Below are 17,967 nucleotides of genomic sequence, written 5' to 3'. Positions count from 1 at the left end.
TTGCTATCAAAATGTCCATCCAGTACAAAGGAAAATCAGAAGTAATAATGAAGCAATCATGTATTGATGTACAGAGTCACGCACTGCGCAGACACCATGGTTTGTGGGCTTGTAGCTCCAGAAATGTTAATAATGGCAAATTGCTAGCGATGTAGCCTGGCCATGTTCCAGAGAACTACTCTAGGTGTGTACTGTGTGCATCTAGACTTTGTTCCTGTTTTCTTTGGACAGCTGGCACTCATTCTCCTTTTGAGGTTTTTTCTGAGTTTAAAAGTTACATGCTATGTAGGAACAGTTGCTTCGTAATGAATCAATTCACAGACACTATTATTATTTTTGACCTTAACACGTTTTAAGCCATATTGGGCATGTAAAGCTAATCATACTTCTCTAGACTATGTGTCCAGCAGCATCTTAATCTGTGACATACAATGACACTTGCAAGCTGTTTGACTCAGTTACAGTCCCCCTTGCTCTGAAGTCAGGCACGTATAGCTCATCTTCTTCTGTTTTCTCTCCTTTCTTTATGCATCTGTCCTTTTCCTTTTCCATGTCTCACTGTTGACACCCACATCAGAGCCGCCTTGCTCGCATAGCCTTCCAGTTCTCTGTGCTACCATTTCTATAGCAGCGCCCCGTTTCCCCAGCCCCCTCTTTCTCCCTTTCTGTAGTTTTATACTGAATGCCTATTAGGCTTGGTATAGTATCCCATATACCTGAGCAGGAATAGGCAGCCTTTGTGGGCCTGTGGGCGTATTTGGCCATTTGCGGAACTGTCCTGAGCACTACCATAAGGCAGCTCATCTTGTCCTTTAAGTCAGGTATCCAAAAGGTCAAGGACAAAGCAGAGGTCGGGGCTGCAGCCCAAACACAGCAGGATACTCTGCTGAAGTCACATGTTTCAGCCCCACCAGAAACCTGTTTCCCAGCAAGCAAGTTTTTTTTCTCTCTTTTTCTGTCTTCCACCCTCCTCCTGCTAACCAGCCCATCTCCCTCGATCTCTTCCTTTCACTCTGGATCACCTGCACCCTCTGTCTCTCAGCATGGTTAACCCTCCTCTCTCCTATTCTTTCTCTCCCCCTGCCACACACCACATACTCATCCATTCTCCATAAACTTGTGCATAATGCAAGCACCGCATGCATCTGTGACATACACATCCCTTCCTTCCCCTCTCACTGCAAGCACATGAAAAACACACCTTCTATTTCTTTCTGCATCTGTCTCACACCCTTGTAGCTCCCACCCATTCAGATATAATCAGCCACATGACGCTCCCCAAACCCAGGTTGCTCCCAGTTGGTTGTCCCAGCCCCCACTGGTTTCCTACTACTCTCCCTACCTACTCCTCGTTGGCTTTCTGCAGTGTGCCTCTGTCCTCGCCAGTCCCAAATGGTTCTCTTTAGCTCCCTGCTGCGTAGAGAATCCTTTGCCATCTCTCCCTTCTTTTTCTTGGGGGCCGGGTGCTCTGCAGAGGAAAGCACCAGTCTGCAGCCACCCACCATATTCATTTCTTAAGAACATCTCTGGAACCCAAAGGGTGTCCAGAGTAACTCATGGGAAATGGAGATGGCAATGCCTAGAGGCCCTCGCTGTGCTTTAAAGTGGCCCCAACCACTGGGAAGAAAATTGGGCTTTTGTTTTTTAAAAAGTGGGAGGATTATTATTTTATTTATTACAGGCATTTATATCCTGTCCTATCGCCAAGCACTCAGGACGGCTTACAGGAATAGGTCGCTTCAGGTGCCCGGAAAGGCATTGAGGGGCATATTGATGGCATATCATGTACTTTTGCACTGGGCAGTGGGTATTCTAATCAAAGGAATTTCCTCCTCTGCGATGGATGCATGCACTTTGAGAACAATAATCTGTTTTTTAAATTAAAAATAAAATAAAGTCTACATTTTTGGACTCTTGAATGGGAGTCTGAGCTTATTTCCCCATTCTACAGGTTCAGAAGCTATTTCTCTTTTTAGGAAGAGTTCACTGCTTGTATCTGCTGTGTGCGTGCCACTCCTCTGTTAAGGGGCCCCTTAGATGTGATGTGTGCAAATTGGATGAGCAGGTACCCAGGCATGTGTGACAGCAGCACTATTAGGACAAACACAAGCTTCTCCACTGCATGCGTGAACAGCAGGACACTCTCTGTGTACACAGAACATTCTGCATACACAGAAACTATGCCTGAGTAACAGCTTCACATTGTGAAGATGAGGCCCCGATATCCCGACTGTGGAATTATTTGTATCTCCTCGTGCTTCAGAATTATAGCCAAAGGGTTATGTGTCCTAAACTGCTTGCAGTGCAGTAAGAGGCATGGGGGACTGCTCTTTCCATTTTCTTTCAAAGAATGGAACTGGAAATAACACCAAGTTAATCTGAACATTAATGGTTTCTTCTTCTTTTGAAAAGCTAGGTAATATAGTTATCTGTTTTACAGACTCCGATATTTCATAAGTCATAGGAAATGTCATCAGGAGAGAAAACTAGGTCTCTCTTGACACAAAGTTTGCCTTCCTGTAAGTGCTTTAAGGTTGATGGACAAAATGTCACATTAGAACCCGGTTTCTATCAAAGACCAACCTTGGGCAGGAAACAATTAGAAGTCAGCTGCTGGCTTCTGTTTATCTGACTTGGCCAAGTTTCTGTCTTCTCTGTCAGAATTATTCTTGAAATGAGAACCTGAGGATGTTACCTGAGAATTACCTATAGTTGTGCAAGACTTCAGGATAGCATTGCCCCCCCCCCCACTTCAGATCTGCTTAATGTTTGACAAAATAGCTTTTGCACTTGGTTCTATTAACTACTGCTACTGAAAAGGTACAAATAGATCTCACCTTATTCATGTTTCTTTTTCACACTTCTTCCCCACATTCATATGTGATAAAATTAACCAGAGAATTTAAATCCTATACATTGTTAAACAATGTCTATAGATGGGATAATCCTTGACATAAATATACTGTATTTTTTAAAGAGTCTTGTGTTCAAACTGCACATATAACTAGGCCAGGTCAGTTCATTAGTTTGTGTTTGGTACAAAATGTGGGATCAGCTCCTTCATACTTTACATGGCAGTTGTATTTGCTGCCTGCACACTGCCAGCTTACCCACGTCTTCACGTAAAAGGTGTTGGAGATGGGTTTTTCTCCAAATGCTTGGACCGCACAGCGAGCCCTGTTCAGGCCCCTGCAATGAGCCAGGGCTTCCTGCTGCCTCTTCACGAATCATTTCTATCCTTTGCACATGCTGTCAGGAAAACTTTATGGCCACACCAAGTGCAAGACGGCTCTCAGCCGTAAACCTCTTCGGGTGGCCTTAGTCACTCTCCGCTTAACAACAGAGGTGCTGCGATGGTGTGGTCATCCTGCCCCACCTGTGCTGCCTTAAAAGAAATGTCACAGGCAAGCGATGTTCTCGGCTTCTAAATGCTCTCATCCAAGACAAGAATGTGAGCACAGTGCAAGCCACTCACAGAGCGCTGCTTTATCTGTTCGCTCACTGGAAACCAGTCGGTTCTGCATTCCCTTCTGCTAGTAGGTCATGCATTCAGGTAACTTTTATTTCCCTCAAGTGGGTTTTTGTTTCTGCAGTGGCTCCTGTCCTGAGCTGTCCACAAAGCAAGTGGGTGTGGACAGCAAGAAATGTGTGAATTGTCCAAAATATTCATGTCCTTGGCAGGACATCCATAGCAATAGTGCTATCTGCTCTTCTCTTACATACTTAACAGTAATAGTCACTCACCAGCAGAACTTTTCCTATTGTGGAATATAGGAAGCAAACAAGCCTCTTTCCCTCTCACAGCCTCAAGTGGGCTCTAAATTCTGGGTTAAATGTCTGAAGCCCTGCTTGGCTTGCCTGCCATGTGTTAGTGCTGATTTGATAGCTGAGTACATTCCTTAAAAATAATTAAACCATTAAAGACAGTCCTCTGATTTTTAATGATTTATGTCACCTTTTGAGAAAAATATGCTGGGTCACTTCCCAGCAGACCTCCCTTCAAGCTATCAGTCAAAAGACATTGTGTACCTATTCAATCTTTTCTTCCTTAATGGATTATTATTGATAAGAACAAAAGATGGAAGAAGCAGTGGGAAAACACAAGGGAATTACAAATGGCACCTGAAGATGTCTGCCTCTCCCCCAGCGCACTGTGAACTGTTCAGTCAAGCTTCATTTAGAAACATCTCCCGGGTTTGGGTAACTGAGTAGACATGGTTTCTTTATTTTCTTCTATCCTTCCGAATTTCCCCTTCTCTGGCAAGGCCTAATCCTTATATTCAGTTCCCTTCTACTTTGCCCTCTTCTCATCATTTTTGTCCACGTGTGTGCATGCATACTTGTACAAATAATGCACACAATGGGCTGAAATTTGGACACACTTTTTGGAGGCTAAGAAGAATATGAGAAGGGCCCTGCTGTGTCAGCGGCCAGCCTTGTTTTTACTTTGCAGGAGCTTTGACTTGATCTTTCGTTATGCTGGCTCTCCATCAGAAATTGGGAAGATTTATGGAGCCACACCCCCAGTGATATGTAATCATGCATGAAGTGCTGCAAGTTAACTGGGGTTAAATAGGAGCTGTCTAATTAAGGAAATCTCATGAGGACATCTTCCAGTGCATAGTGCGTGGTATCGTGGGGAATGTTTTGAGACAAGCTCTTTCTCATGGCTTATCATCTTACATCAAATCTAATACTTTTTTTGTATGGTTGGCATGTGGTTAGAAGATTAATGGACTTCATGAATGTTTGTAAATAAGTAAAAAAAAAAGCTTGTATGCTGGTTTGTGGGGGAACAACTGAACACAGCTAGTAGGTGCTTACTAGGTGAAAAACTAAATACTGCAAGTTTTGAGTCTCCATGCAAGGAAAAATATAGACCCTCAAACTATTTTTGCATTGCTTCCAAATCACCCCCACCCCCACAATTGTTCTTAAATCTTGCCAGGGAGGGGAGTTCTGAAGGCAGGGCAGGGAAGTAGCTACTTAAAGTGAATTGCACAAATTTCAGTGCAGCACATGGGAAATGCTTCCTTTAGAGTTCTGGCTTTTTAGGTGTTTTAGTACTTGATTTCCAAGCACTATTTAGTAGGAAGACAGTTTAGATAAAGTTTATTATGTTGGTAAAGTTCTTCTAGCCAGGCATCCCAAACATCCCCTCTTAACTGTGTGCTGGTTGTAGCCTTCTAACTAGCTTCAGGAACAGCATCCTCCTCTATACAGGGCATGATATGCACCTTTGTGACTTCTCCACAGTAGCTACACCTGTCTGTAGTATGGAGGGATAGTGTTGTTCTCCTTCAGAAATCTTTGCATGTAGTTTGCCATTTGCTTTCACTATTGCCTGGCAAGCTTTCCCAGACCCATCAAGGTCAGAATAGCCATGATGATCAACGTACAGACTAGTTTTCCCCCTTGATCTGCTATGATTAAGCTCACACCAAAGAAATGCTTATCTCATCCTTCTTCAAAAAATGCTTCTGAAATATCTGGACTATGGCTTCATCATCACCAGCATGCATGCTGGCTGGGCATAGGGAGGTTAGCTTTCCCCCCGGGCTCAGGTGGATGTCTAGAAAGCCTCTGGTTGGGGAAAGCTGACACACTCCAAGTGTTTTGGTGCTATTCTAGATCCTGGTGCAACACGCGTGCAACAGTTCATGCATAACCACCCATCCTGGAGTCATAGAGGCAGTAATGCAAAATTGGGGATGTGGGTCCATAAGTGGCTGTTCCATAAGGAAGTGTTGCAGCAGAACACTCCCCACTCTTGATGGCTGCAACTGGCTGATAGGATCGGTGCTGCTAAACTTAGAATTTACCTCCATTTTGCTAAGAACTGAGGTGGTCCTTCAAGGAGTAATCTAAAAGTATAGTCAAGCACTGTATATTTACTTTCCTGCATTGTGCTTTTGCTCATGGGAAGCAGCAATTATAAGCCTCTGAGGAGAGAAAATTTCCTTGCTTTGAGAAATACCTTTTTTTTTTTTTAGTGGTGACCCGGTGTATTCATTAGTTTTCCAAATGCCAAGAAGATTGCAGCAGGTTAGTAAATACAAAAATGGCTGAAATATATTTGTGTGGTTTCTCATATCTCTACGAAAATACACAATGTTGATGTTGCTCCGTCATTTTGAAGATATCATTCCATCTCCCCATTAATACTTCTCCTTCCTTCCTTCCTTCCTTCCTTCCTTCCTTCCTTCCTTCCTTCCTTCCTTCCTTCCTGTCCCCTCCAAGCTAAGAATCTCATTGGTACCCCTACATCTTACACATCTCTGGAATGCTTAATTGGCTCCTAAAACTCCTTCTTCACCTCCAGCCTGAGGTAATGCTTGGTCTGCACCTGTCAGACTCACAGCTCTCATCTTTTTTACACTTTTCAGTGAGTCATGCCAAAGAAGGGCTTTTTGAAATAAGTGTAGCACGGTTTTACCGTGAATCATGGCTTTTGTTGCCCTTCAGGGGTCCAGCGACCATTTATACAGACCTTATGGAGTCTGGAGTGCTGCACTGATGTAAATGTCTTGTATTTCTCTTGGTCCTTAAACCTGGCCTTTTGTTCCTGCTTTGATCGCAATATTACCAGACCTATTTGTGCCCCAGTTTGATAAAAATCAGCAGTTGGATTGTTAAATCAAGGAAATGGTTCACTTAGTTTTCTAGAAAGCAATCCGTGCCCCACTGACAATGAGAAGATCATTGTCAAGGTAGTGCGAACATCCAGTCTCTTCACCTTGGAGTCCATCCGTTCTACTAGTCTTATTTTTAGATTCTGATGATCAGGGTTTTTCTTTAATATGTTCTGTGGTTTACTCCCAGCGTGTTTTATTCCCCAGCCAAATGAGAACATCAAAACAAAAACAAAGCTGCTGTTTTGTGTGGAACAGAGAAAACGCTTAGGAAGCTTTATTTGTGCTGCACCACTTGAACAATTAGACTGCTAATGAAGAAGCTCGGCTTGAAGTGGGAGTATGGGCCTCTAGCAAAGACTGGCAGTGGAAAGGAGGAGAGACTCAGAAACCTTGTGGACCTGCTTTCCCAGTGCTGGTTGAAGACACAAAGCTGCCCAGGCGCTTCGGGCAGTCAAGGGCCCTCCTGGGCTTGCATGCTGCTCCCCTTCGCTCCGCCCCTCTGCCTGGGCGCTCCTCCCACTTTTCAGTTTTGGAGCTGATCATAGTCAGCGTTCCATCTGCGCCAGTGCCCTTGCTGACCACAGTTAGCATCAAATCGCAGGTCATGGCTGCAATTTGGTGGACGTATGGATAAAAAGACTGGCACAACTGTGATGCTGTCCAAAGGGAGCTCCCATGCCTGAGACAAAGGTGGCTCATTAGTGCTGCCAACGATCACCTAACCTAGGCAGTCAGGCAGCATCACACCAACACCAAACTTTTCTTTTCTTTCATGGGAATCTTTAGCCCAAATACTGACTTCAGGTCTTTTTAATGGCCCCACATGGATACTTCATTGAAATACAGTCCTGGCTTTTAAATGAGCTTTATGTGAATGCAAACATCATAGGAATGGTGGGGCACTGGGAACGGTCCACATCAGAACCCAGTAGCTGAAGGAGGACCTCAGCATTAACTTAGATTTACTCAGTTGTTGTATTACATTTAATATTTTTATTTCAGCTTTGGGCTTCCACGGGAGGTGGTTGAGGCCCCATCGGTGCGGATGTTCAAAGATAGGCTGGACATGCACATGGTGGGCATGTCGTGAGCGGAGCCGGCTGGAGCCAGGGGTCAGACTGGATGGCCCGGGAGGCCCCTTCTGACTCGCTCTGTTTCTATGTTTCTACTGTAAACCACCTTGTTTTTACTTCTACCAAAAAAAAGGCAATATAGAAATACAAATAAAATACTTTGCAAAGAGAACTCACATTCCTCCTGCTGCTTCAAAGTTCCTCCCTACTTCCTCTTTTTTACAGCTACAACTATCAGGCATTTGTGCTAAGAGCCCCCACCCCCATATCTCCAAGACTGCATAGATTATTATCCATTCTAATACTGCATCTGTGCTTCGCCAAGCCTCTTCCTCTTAGCAACTGCCTTAGGCCCTGGACATAGGATGATTCACTGCATGAGAAGCCCTTCCCATATGGTACGGAGTTTGAGCATTCCTCTCTAGTTCATTTCAGCCGTTTCTGTTATATGGTTCAGCTGGTCTCTGAACAATTATGTGCAAAATTATTTTCTTGTTCTCCATGTGCTTAAAATGAAGCATTAACTTCTAACTACAAGTTATGGCAGACCATGGGGTGTGGAGGGGTGGTCTGCTATGGCTAAGATAAGTGGAAATCTCTCCCCCCTCAGCCCCCCACACACAGTAGTGCAGTTCACATGTTACAGTAACCCACCATTTTTAAAATTCCCACCACAAACACAAGCTTGTTGATGGGCTATAATGTTGGATTGTCAGCAGGGAGACAAGCTGTAGTTCTTGGTTCACATGTCACACGAAACAAACCGTGGATGGAAGGTCTATGGTTAATTTAGCATAGTGAGAGCAAATGGGCAGCAAACTGTCTCAGTCACAGCAGCCCATCTTTTTAAAAAATGTGGGTCATTGTGTTGTGCGACCTGAGCCTCTCCCCCCCCCCCAATCCCTCTTGAAGGTGCATGCAGGGATAAAAGTGCAGCTATGGCTAAGAGGAACCGAACAGGGATGGAACTGAAATATATAAGTTCAGCCAAACACAATCCCCTTATTAAAAATGTGAAGATTTTAAGCAGCAGCACCTCACATTTCCAGGGCAGTCCCATCTGCCATGAGCAAACTGGATTTACTGAATCAAATGTAGTAAACAAACAGAACAAAAAATAGTCCCAAACAATGTGCATCACCTATAAAACCCAGAGTTAAGGAAAAGGGCACGCCTTCAAACAAAATGCTTTCGGTGCAGATAAATACAAATACAACCATGTAACAATGACACATCCATATAAGAAGTTAAAACCTGAGTGTATAAAATATAGTGGACATGCTGTGTTACACATCTTTTACATTTGACATACACGGGTTTTTTAATATTAAGCATGTACGCACATGCACATGTATAGATAGATACGCGCGAATTGTGTATGTGTATCTAGCATTGTTTTATTATTATTTGTATGAAACCATTTTGTTTAGAGGTAGAACCTTTTCCCTACTGGAGAAAGTATCTGATTCACACACCGGTACCTCTGCTGTCACTTGGTTCTGTTGTTTATTTGTTTGTGCAAGGACTCTATTCACATGAACAGAACAGCAGCAGCAGCAGCACGCTTATCGATGCTCTAGCAGTACTTTCCATGATCAGGCGTATTCCCATCTTGAAGAGTCCCTGCATGCAAAAAAGGCTATTGCCACTTTTCCATCATTATGTTACACACATGAATCGACATCAGGTATGAGCATTTATTTGTAGAAATGAGCTTGCAGATAGAATGTATGAATGAGCTCCTAGACAGGAAATCAGCTATCCTCTGACTATCCATCACATCTAATGCAGGCTTTTTGGGACAGGCAAATAAAGCTTCAAATGTATTGTGTTTGCTAGAAGTGCTGTAGGCATCCTTGCTCATATTTGGGGGGGGGGGGGCACTACCAGCCACTACTTGCCTTCTGTGGATAGGTGTCAACTGTGATCATAGTTGTATTACTGAAGTTCGGCCGTGCTCCGGCATTTTGAGAGGTAATATTTATCGCTGTCTCAGTAGCAACAGATGCAATGTGTGGATGCCAGAAAGAGCGGTGGGAGAATTAATGACACTTAGTTATGCAGTTACACTTCTTTTGTAATTAGCGACGTGCTGCTTTTTAAAATAGCACCTTCCGAGTTGTATAAAGTAGCCTGTGAGTGATTCTTTCAGGCTGTTGTATTCATGCCCTGAAAACCGTAACTCGCCCTTATGCTGATAAACTCCCAAAAGCCAGGGAATCCTAGACATCTTACTGCAAATATGTCCACAGCGTTTGCCCTTCCACCAACCTGTTCCTCAGCATGATGCAAGAACAGCTCTTCTACTCTACTGATCTCCCAGTCAGACTAGTTTTGAGGAATTTGATGTTGAACCCTCAAAAAGCCTGTAAATAATACACTGGGTGTTGTCTTGGGCTCAGCAGCCTCTGTCAACACTGGGAGTGGAGGAACAGCATGGATATGAACAATATCAGGAAATGGTGAGCATGAAAACCACCAGTTCCTTCTTCTGTAGAAAACTTGAAGGGTAGCATTGACAAACTGGCTCTTAGCTCATGAACGACTATGAATTGTTTTGATGGGCTTGCTGATAAGATGGAAAAACAGCATCTCTTTCGGTGCTTCCGGGTGAAGGACTGCTAGCACTGGAAGTCAGAAATCATTATGCTGTTCTGACTTTTTCTCTCCATAACTAATTTTCTGTGGTAAGAAAAGTGGATACTGAAGTGACATGCATAGAAGTCTTCGGTTTCTGGACACCCTGTAATCTGCTCCGAATGAGGCCAGGTATACACCTTGACATTTCATTGTGCCAATTCAGAAGGATGGCCTACACATGATTGTCTAATTCTCACAGTCTTTCAGCAAAAGCAAGACTATTGGCTTCCAAGAGAATAGAAAGCGTTCAGCCTAAAGCTAAGTTCAAAATGCAAGTTCTGCTGCTGTAGGAGTTGTGATAATTACATCTTTGGGAAAAATTGGAAAATAACTTCCCAGCCCAACTCTCTTAGGAGCTGTTAGATAGGGATTGCTTTTCAATACAAGGTGAAATTATTATTATGAATAATAAATATACTTTTATTTCTGTATCGCTCAATAGCTAAAGCTGGTTTACAACACCACATACAATAATATAAGATACAGATAACAATAAAAACATAATAAAAATTACAATACAGAATAATATTATAGCTATTTTTGGAGCCAGCTTGTTAGAGAAGGTCAGCACAAAAGAAGACATCTGGCTCTTCATTATTTCCTGCCCTAAATACTTTTTGAAAATATAAAATGAAATTATATTGTTGATGTTGTGGATTTTAAGAACTTCTCTGCACACAACAGCTTCTGTTTGGGTTTGTAAGTAAGCAGATTCTTTAGAGGAAATGGTTGGGCATAGATTTGTCCATAATACCCTGCCTCATGTTAAGTACCATTTGGGTTTGAGTATCCTGAAATTACAACCACTGTTTGATTGCATTTTTGAGCTTCAGAAGGATTAAAGCATCTGTATGTTGAGCAATAGTTCAAGGACTGCATTTTCAGGAGAACTGATGCAGCTGATAAAAAGAGTTCCAAGCTGGGAAGCTACTGGTAAAACAGAGCCGTTTACCAGTAACATGCCTGGTGTCACTGCTGCACCTCAATTCAGATTCCTCCAGCAGAATTTGCTGCTAAGAGCATGCGGTTCCTCTCCTTATCCTTTGCTCGGTAATAAAAGCCACTTACTGCTTTCTGTGTCCTTTGTCACCTTAGCCAGGGATGGGTGGGGGTCTTCAACAAGCTGCTTTTTGTCAGCCCAGAGGTGGAGGTGGTGAATATTTATTTGCCGCTATGGTGCTTACACTTGAACTGATTGCTTTCTTCTAGTGACTACATAAGGAGAAAGGAAGCAGAACAATTATTAAATTGTAAGAAAGAATGCACTTGGATCAAGGGCATTTCTCTGTCATCTTGGGCAGGCTCTCCTTGACCCCATTGAAGCTCCGTCCATCCGTCCGTGTAGTCTCTGCCAGATACTTTTGTAAACAACTCAGTAGAACATTAGCCAAGTAGTGTTTTGGCTGTTGATATTTTGGTCAGTGTTTGCTTTGAAATCCAAGGCACAAAAAGCTGAGTAGCAAATGTGCCAGGTTGTGAAACTTGGCACACTTGCAGTAGTGGAGGTTTTCAAGACAGGACAGTTTGTTCACTAGCTGGCAAAATACTTAGCCTGATGTGCAGCTGTGTACTTCCTAGGCTGTGAGTGAGTGTGAGTGTGTGTGTGTGTGTGTGAGAGAGAGAGAGAGAGAGCGCTGTTTCTTAAACTAGTTCATTGTGCAACTGTCACAATGTATACCAGCTTTTAGAATACCAGGCTGAGAGCCAGAAGGCCTATTTCTGTTATTCTGCTCAGTAACACATTTTCTCGGACTTTCATGCCATTAACTTTGGTCCCAAAGCAACCTTATTCTGAGTCACTCTGTGGCTGATTTTCTGATACTTAAATTACACTCAGTAGGAGCCGTGCTTCCGCCCCAACCCGTCCTCTACCTTTATCTCAGTCTGTTATATACATTATTATATTAACACTAATGGAATCCAGGCACACTCATGCATCAGAGAAAGAGAGAGAGATCAGCTTCCTTGTTCTGATATCTGTGGTATCCATAACACTGTTCTGTACCCTGCGTTTTCCTTTACAACTGGTTTTTGTTAATGGTTATATTGCCTTGTATTGAAAAATAGCTAAAAATATTTGCATGTGTTTACTAAACGTACAGCATCCAGGGAGGAATCAATCCAGTGGGAGAGTCCCTGGTTAAATGTAGGGCTTTCTGTCCCTCATCACCATTATATAGTGGCTTAGCAAAAAAGCCTGATCCATTTGTGAGTCTTTCTGGGCCTGTTAAAGTGCCCGTAAGTCTGTCTTTTTCCTCAAGAAGAGAATCTGCCAGTTCTTGTAACTTGGCTCAAATTCAGCCTTCCCCAACCTGGTGTGCTCCAGGTTGGTTAGACTGCACCTTCCCGCATGCCCCAGCCAGCAGAGATTGCTGAGCTGTGTAGTCCGACATCTGGGGGACACCACACTGGGGAAGGCTATTCAGTCTGCACACAAACTATGCGATCATGAAAATTACCAGTGGTTTCCCTCCTGGGATGGAGATCTCTCGCTCTCGGCTCTCACTCACTCTTGTGTTAGTTGAGAGAGTAATCAAGGCAGAGGCACCCACCCAGATCCCAAAATAAGGCGCAAAAATTCCTCCTGACCCATTGCAAGGCTCTTTAAGAATGTCCTGTAGCGACAGCTTGTTGACACCAAGGTGTCCTACCTGTGCACTTCTTGGTGCCTGCCAAGATGCTCTACCTATGCCTCTTAGGGTCTGCAAAGATGTCCTATCTCTTCCACTTTTTTTAAATGAACACATTTTGTTACTGGCACCTGCTTGCAAAAAATTTATTTGTTGAGGTTGAAAATGTGAGTGCTAAGGAGTAGTTTGGCACATTGTCTCAGACCCCACCTCTGTCTGGTACTGTGCCATTGGGGCAGCCTCCTGTGACAGTCATTTTGCTGTGCCCTGGGGAGTTTTTCAGATTGCCAAATGTCCCCACAGTCGAAGCAGGTTGCCTACCCTTGCTGTAAAACAAGGGAAAGGTGAACTTGCTTTAGCACCAAGATTTTTCCTATATGTCCTCACATCTCAAGTCAAGAAACAAACACTTTTGAACGTCAGGTATACATTTAGAGTGGTTGTGTGGGGGCCATTTCAACCCTTCTGGTCATTTGTTGAGCCATATGAGAATATGCAAATCTGATGGTTTTTCACCAGATCAGTATGAATATTTTGGTATTTGCAGTGTCCACTTTTCATCAGGGAACAACTACTGCTGTATTGGGTGATTGTTGCAGCAGTCCCAGTGTGGTAATTTTAAAGTAAAAACAGGCTCTCAGATGTGAAACTCACAGTACCTATTTTTGCTAAGTAAACATATGGAATTGCATGCTATCTCCATGAGGGATAAACCAAAGGAATGAAAATGGAGACAGAATCTTACAGCAGATTTGGGAAACAAAAAAATAATAATTTTAGGATCTAGAATTGGAATTGTAAACTTGTATTCAGCTAAGTTTGGAAGAATTTAGCTAAGTGAAAGGAATTTTCTTTTTGTGCCTACTGCCTGTCACACTGGTGGAAAGAGTGGGGCATTGTCTAAGACAATGGTGGCAGGCTGCCTTCTTCCTCTTCTGTTTGTTCACTGAATAAACATCTTGCCTTCTATTTGTTTCCCAGGTTTTATATAAAAGGTTTGAAAGCTCAAGTTCAGTTTCAGTGTGCTTGACTTCTTCATAGGGATTCTCACTTTTATTTATTTATTTATTATTTGGATTTGTATGCTGCTTCAACAGCCCGTATCTGGGCGCTCTGTGCAGCTCACAATACATAAAACCACACCACATTCTAAAATCAATAGCATCAGCTCAACATACTCAAAACATAATCCAATAACATATGCTTATATGTGTGTGTGTGTGTATAATCCAAATATAATATATCAAAATAAAAATATTAGATTAGGACAAGACAATTTAATCTAAAACCAAATAAAACCAGAGATAGGGTCAATTTAAAACCAGATTACCATTAAAATCAATTGTTACATAAATTAGCTGGAGAAAAGGTAATTTCTTGCCTGATGCCAGAATGCTAGCAACTCTGGCAACAGATGCAACTCTCCAGAGAGCCTATTCCAGAGCTGGGGTGTGACCTTCGTCTCCCAGGCCCTTCTCCTAGCCAGCATCCCCCTCTTCTCCCGAGGGGATGGCTCCTTAAGAACCTTTTCTTAACATGTGTGCAGACATACTTAGAAGCACCTGCTTTTCCTCCTTTGGGTTGAGCAGATCTTCTACATGACTTTACTTTGAAAACGACAAACATACATGCCACAGTTTGCTCCTCAGCAAAGCTGTCCACCTCTGCAAACTTCTAAAGTATCACATACCCATTTAAATATTCATTTGACATTCATTCCGTTAAACATTCTTTTATTCCCCTGACTCCTCCCCACACACTTTCTTCTGAAGTACCATTTATTTTTTAAAATGTTGGGAAAATGCTTTGGTAAGGAGGGTTAGCAACATTGCTAGTTCCAGCACACAGAGGTGGTCCTGCTGGTACATTTAGAAATGTGAGAAAACCTCCTGGGCACAACCATACAATGGCTCCTGTGGGCAGACATGGTTAGTCGCATGGTTTTCTCATGGTTAGCCATCTTCTACAGCTTCTGTCTTGGAAGTTTTGTGAAATGACCACTGTCTCTGATAACTGTCATTTTTCTTTGCACACATGTTCTTGTGCTGCGTTTTTCTTCTTTCCTTTTCCTTAAATTGTTGCTTTGCGTGGCAAGACTTTGTGCCTTCCCCTGCTTATGTCCGAGTCTTGAATGTGGGCTTCAGTCTCTGCTTTAATGCCTAATGTGTGTACAGACAGCTGTGAACTCTATAGTAATAAGAGCAATGAACTGAGAAAATGTTTAAATGAGAGAAGGAAGGAAAATGGAACTTCTCTGTGAGTTTGCCTGAGGGCCAAATGACATACTAGGTTAATTGAGTTAGGTTAATTAAGTAGCATAATATTTAGCTGAGCCTGATAGTTTTACCTACTTTACCTACTTTCAATTTGGATTGGGACCAGGGGGAATCTACCCTAAGTATTTTTGCTGGTAGTGGAATGCTTGGCTCAGTGGCGTGTCACCTGGAAGTTACCCAAAACCATCTCCCTTAAGAAGTGACTGCCATTAGATCCCAGATTTCTTTAAATGTATCTTTTAAAAAATAATTGTTGTGATTTTCTGCAAGGTACATATTCCAGTGTGTGCTAAAATTGTGATAATTTTCTGGGGGAGGAGTAGCTCCAGTGGACTCCCCAAAAAGCAGTGACCCTGAGAGCCTTTTCAAGGCTTCCCAATAGTCTCCTTTGCTTTCTCCGCACAAGATACCTCCAGATGAAACTGCATGTCTACTGAGCTCACTTTTAATTGAAGGGGAATGAGGACGCTGGTCCTACTGGCTTCACCCCATGAGAGGTGGGGAAAGAGCAGTTCGCAGCATCACAGTCTCCCCCATCTCCTCACCCTACCCCACTCTTCCGTCAAGATTTTTGTGAGATCCAATTGTATGTATTTTCTCTTGTGCATTGTACAATTCCGGCTGCCCAAAATGAGAAGACCTCCCTGGTTGTTGTCTTGGTAAGTGACAGCAGAGCACCATCTGCAGACATTGACAAAACCGGGCTTCAAGGACCTGCCTTTGCTTCCACTGGACAGCTGTCAAGTACAAAGCCAAGCCATGGGGACATATTTGCTTGTGAGAGGAGTGTCAGCTGCTTCACCCGTTGGCAGCAAGATCCTTTAGGCTTTAAGGCTAGGCTTGACAGTTCTCCGGGGGCTCTGGTTTTTCCACTCTTCCTGAGCCTTTAGGTGCTTGGGAAAGTGAAATGATGCAGCCCGGCCAATTTGCAGGAGCTGTTACTTTTGACAGTTACAGCAGCAAGAGTTTCTTTTCAAACAGTGACTTTTAAAGTTGTTACTTTTGACAGCGGTTGGAAATAAGGGTTTCTTTTAAAACAGGGTTTTTGCCAGGGCTAAAAAGTTGTGGGGGGTGTTTTTTTTTTTTTGACATACATACGTAGCCATGAAAAATCTGGACCACTTTGTCCCTTGGATGCTTTGGAGGAGCTTTCACTGTGTTGTGACAATGATCTTCAGAAAAAGTGGTGGTGAGGAGCCACTGTCATTGCAAACTGGGATACTGCAAAACATCAGCTATGTGATCGTTTGGGATGGGTGTGCTCGATGGACAGAGGTTGATTTATTAAAAATATTTCTCACCTCACCCTCTTCCTCCCCATTGTCTTTGCTGCAGTTTAATTTCTGTCAAATGCCTCCCTGAGGTCCAGCACGCGGAATGACCAGAGGCTTTAAATGCTGCGAAGGACCCCCAGCTCTGATTTCTGTGCCAGGAGTGTCTGAGCAGGGCCATCATGCTGTCTTCACTCATGGCTGAATTTTAAGACAGGGAAGAAGGAGCTGACCTAGAACAGAAGCCCGTGGGAAATAAAGTCATGGTTATGGGAGCAGCTGCTTGTCCATCACTGCCTTCTGGATATGTCTTTCTAAAATAATATGCCTTTGACTTTGCCAGCAATCCACTTCTAGCTAAGCAGAAGCATGATTTATGTACAGGACACTCGGGGAAATGGCTAACAGCCTGCTAATTAAACACTCGCTCCATCCATTGATTTTGTTTCCCAAAGAACTGCCTTGTCCTGTCTCAGGGGGCAGTCTGGGGTCCCACACCCTTCCCTTACTTGTTCAAGCTGTGAAGCAGCTGGCAGCAGGAGAGAGGGGCGCCTCGCAGGTCTTATTCCTGAGCTTCCCCTGACCTTTCACAAGGTGATAGCGATTAGCATCCTGATTCCCTTTGTCTTCCAACAGTGTTTTCATTAGAGTTTTTGGTGTGGTATTTTAATTTAGCCCCTTGGATCTTTCTCCTTAAGTTGCTCATGGCTGGGATTCTGTTTTCCGGTTTCTACAGAATGTGTTGGGTGTGGGAAATAAAGTAGAGAGAGATGGATTTGTTGTTTTTATTGAAGAAGCTATTTTTGTGCTTTCCAGTGGCTGCTCTCATGAACACAGGTTGCCATAGTAATAATATTTGGGAAGTAGTTAAACTTAAGTTGAGGAAAGTCCATTTTCCCTATTCGTAATACTATTCCTTCCCTACCCACAAATCTTTGGCTTTGCAGCATGACATCTCCTGTTGTCATCAAGCCTGCAAGGACAAGTTAGAACAATGTTTGCACGATGCGTTTTCTCTGGCTTGTTTTAGAAATAATTGCCTCATGATAAAGAAAGTTGGCTTTCCTTTTTCCTCCCTGTACGTTCCTTTTCTTAACTCTTGAAAAATTAGGGCTGTCAGATAACTTCCCTTGACTATTTTCTGAAATACTTCTTAGATCGTATTAAAAATGCCCAGGATTTACAATTCTGGGCTGCATTCACTAATGTGACCTTAGTTCAGCATGTCAGCTCATCCATGAATATTACAGATGTGCTGTATGTGTGTATACACATGCACTCACACATGGAAATGAACCAGTGTGTGGTTAGATACCGTTGCCTGAATATACTCTGTGGCATTTATCCACTTATAGGAATGGTCAAAGATGAGAAAAGTCCTGCCATATTCTCACTTGCATATTCTCAGTGGGCCCACTGTTAAACAGGTAGGGCCACAATCC

General features: G+C 43.1%; 1 protein-coding gene across 4 annotated transcripts in view; it reads left to right on the top strand.

Moving 5' to 3' along the window:
• MGAT4B (alpha-1,3-mannosyl-glycoprotein 4-beta-N-acetylglucosaminyltransferase B) overlaps window positions 1–17,967 on the top strand; it is a 91,657-nt gene that overhangs the window by 40,441 nt on the left and 33,249 nt on the right. The gene's annotated exons all lie outside the window — the stretch shown is intronic.

This window comes from Varanus komodoensis, unplaced genomic scaffold (genome assembly GCF_004798865.1).
Source record: "Varanus komodoensis strain SLA01 unplaced genomic scaffold, ASM479886v1 scaffold7_3, whole genome shotgun sequence".
Classification (NCBI taxonomy): domain Eukaryota; kingdom Metazoa; phylum Chordata; class Lepidosauria; order Squamata; family Varanidae; genus Varanus; species Varanus komodoensis.
The sequence above is the reverse complement of the archived record's forward strand: the minus strand, read 5'-3'. Positions and strand labels throughout refer to the sequence as shown.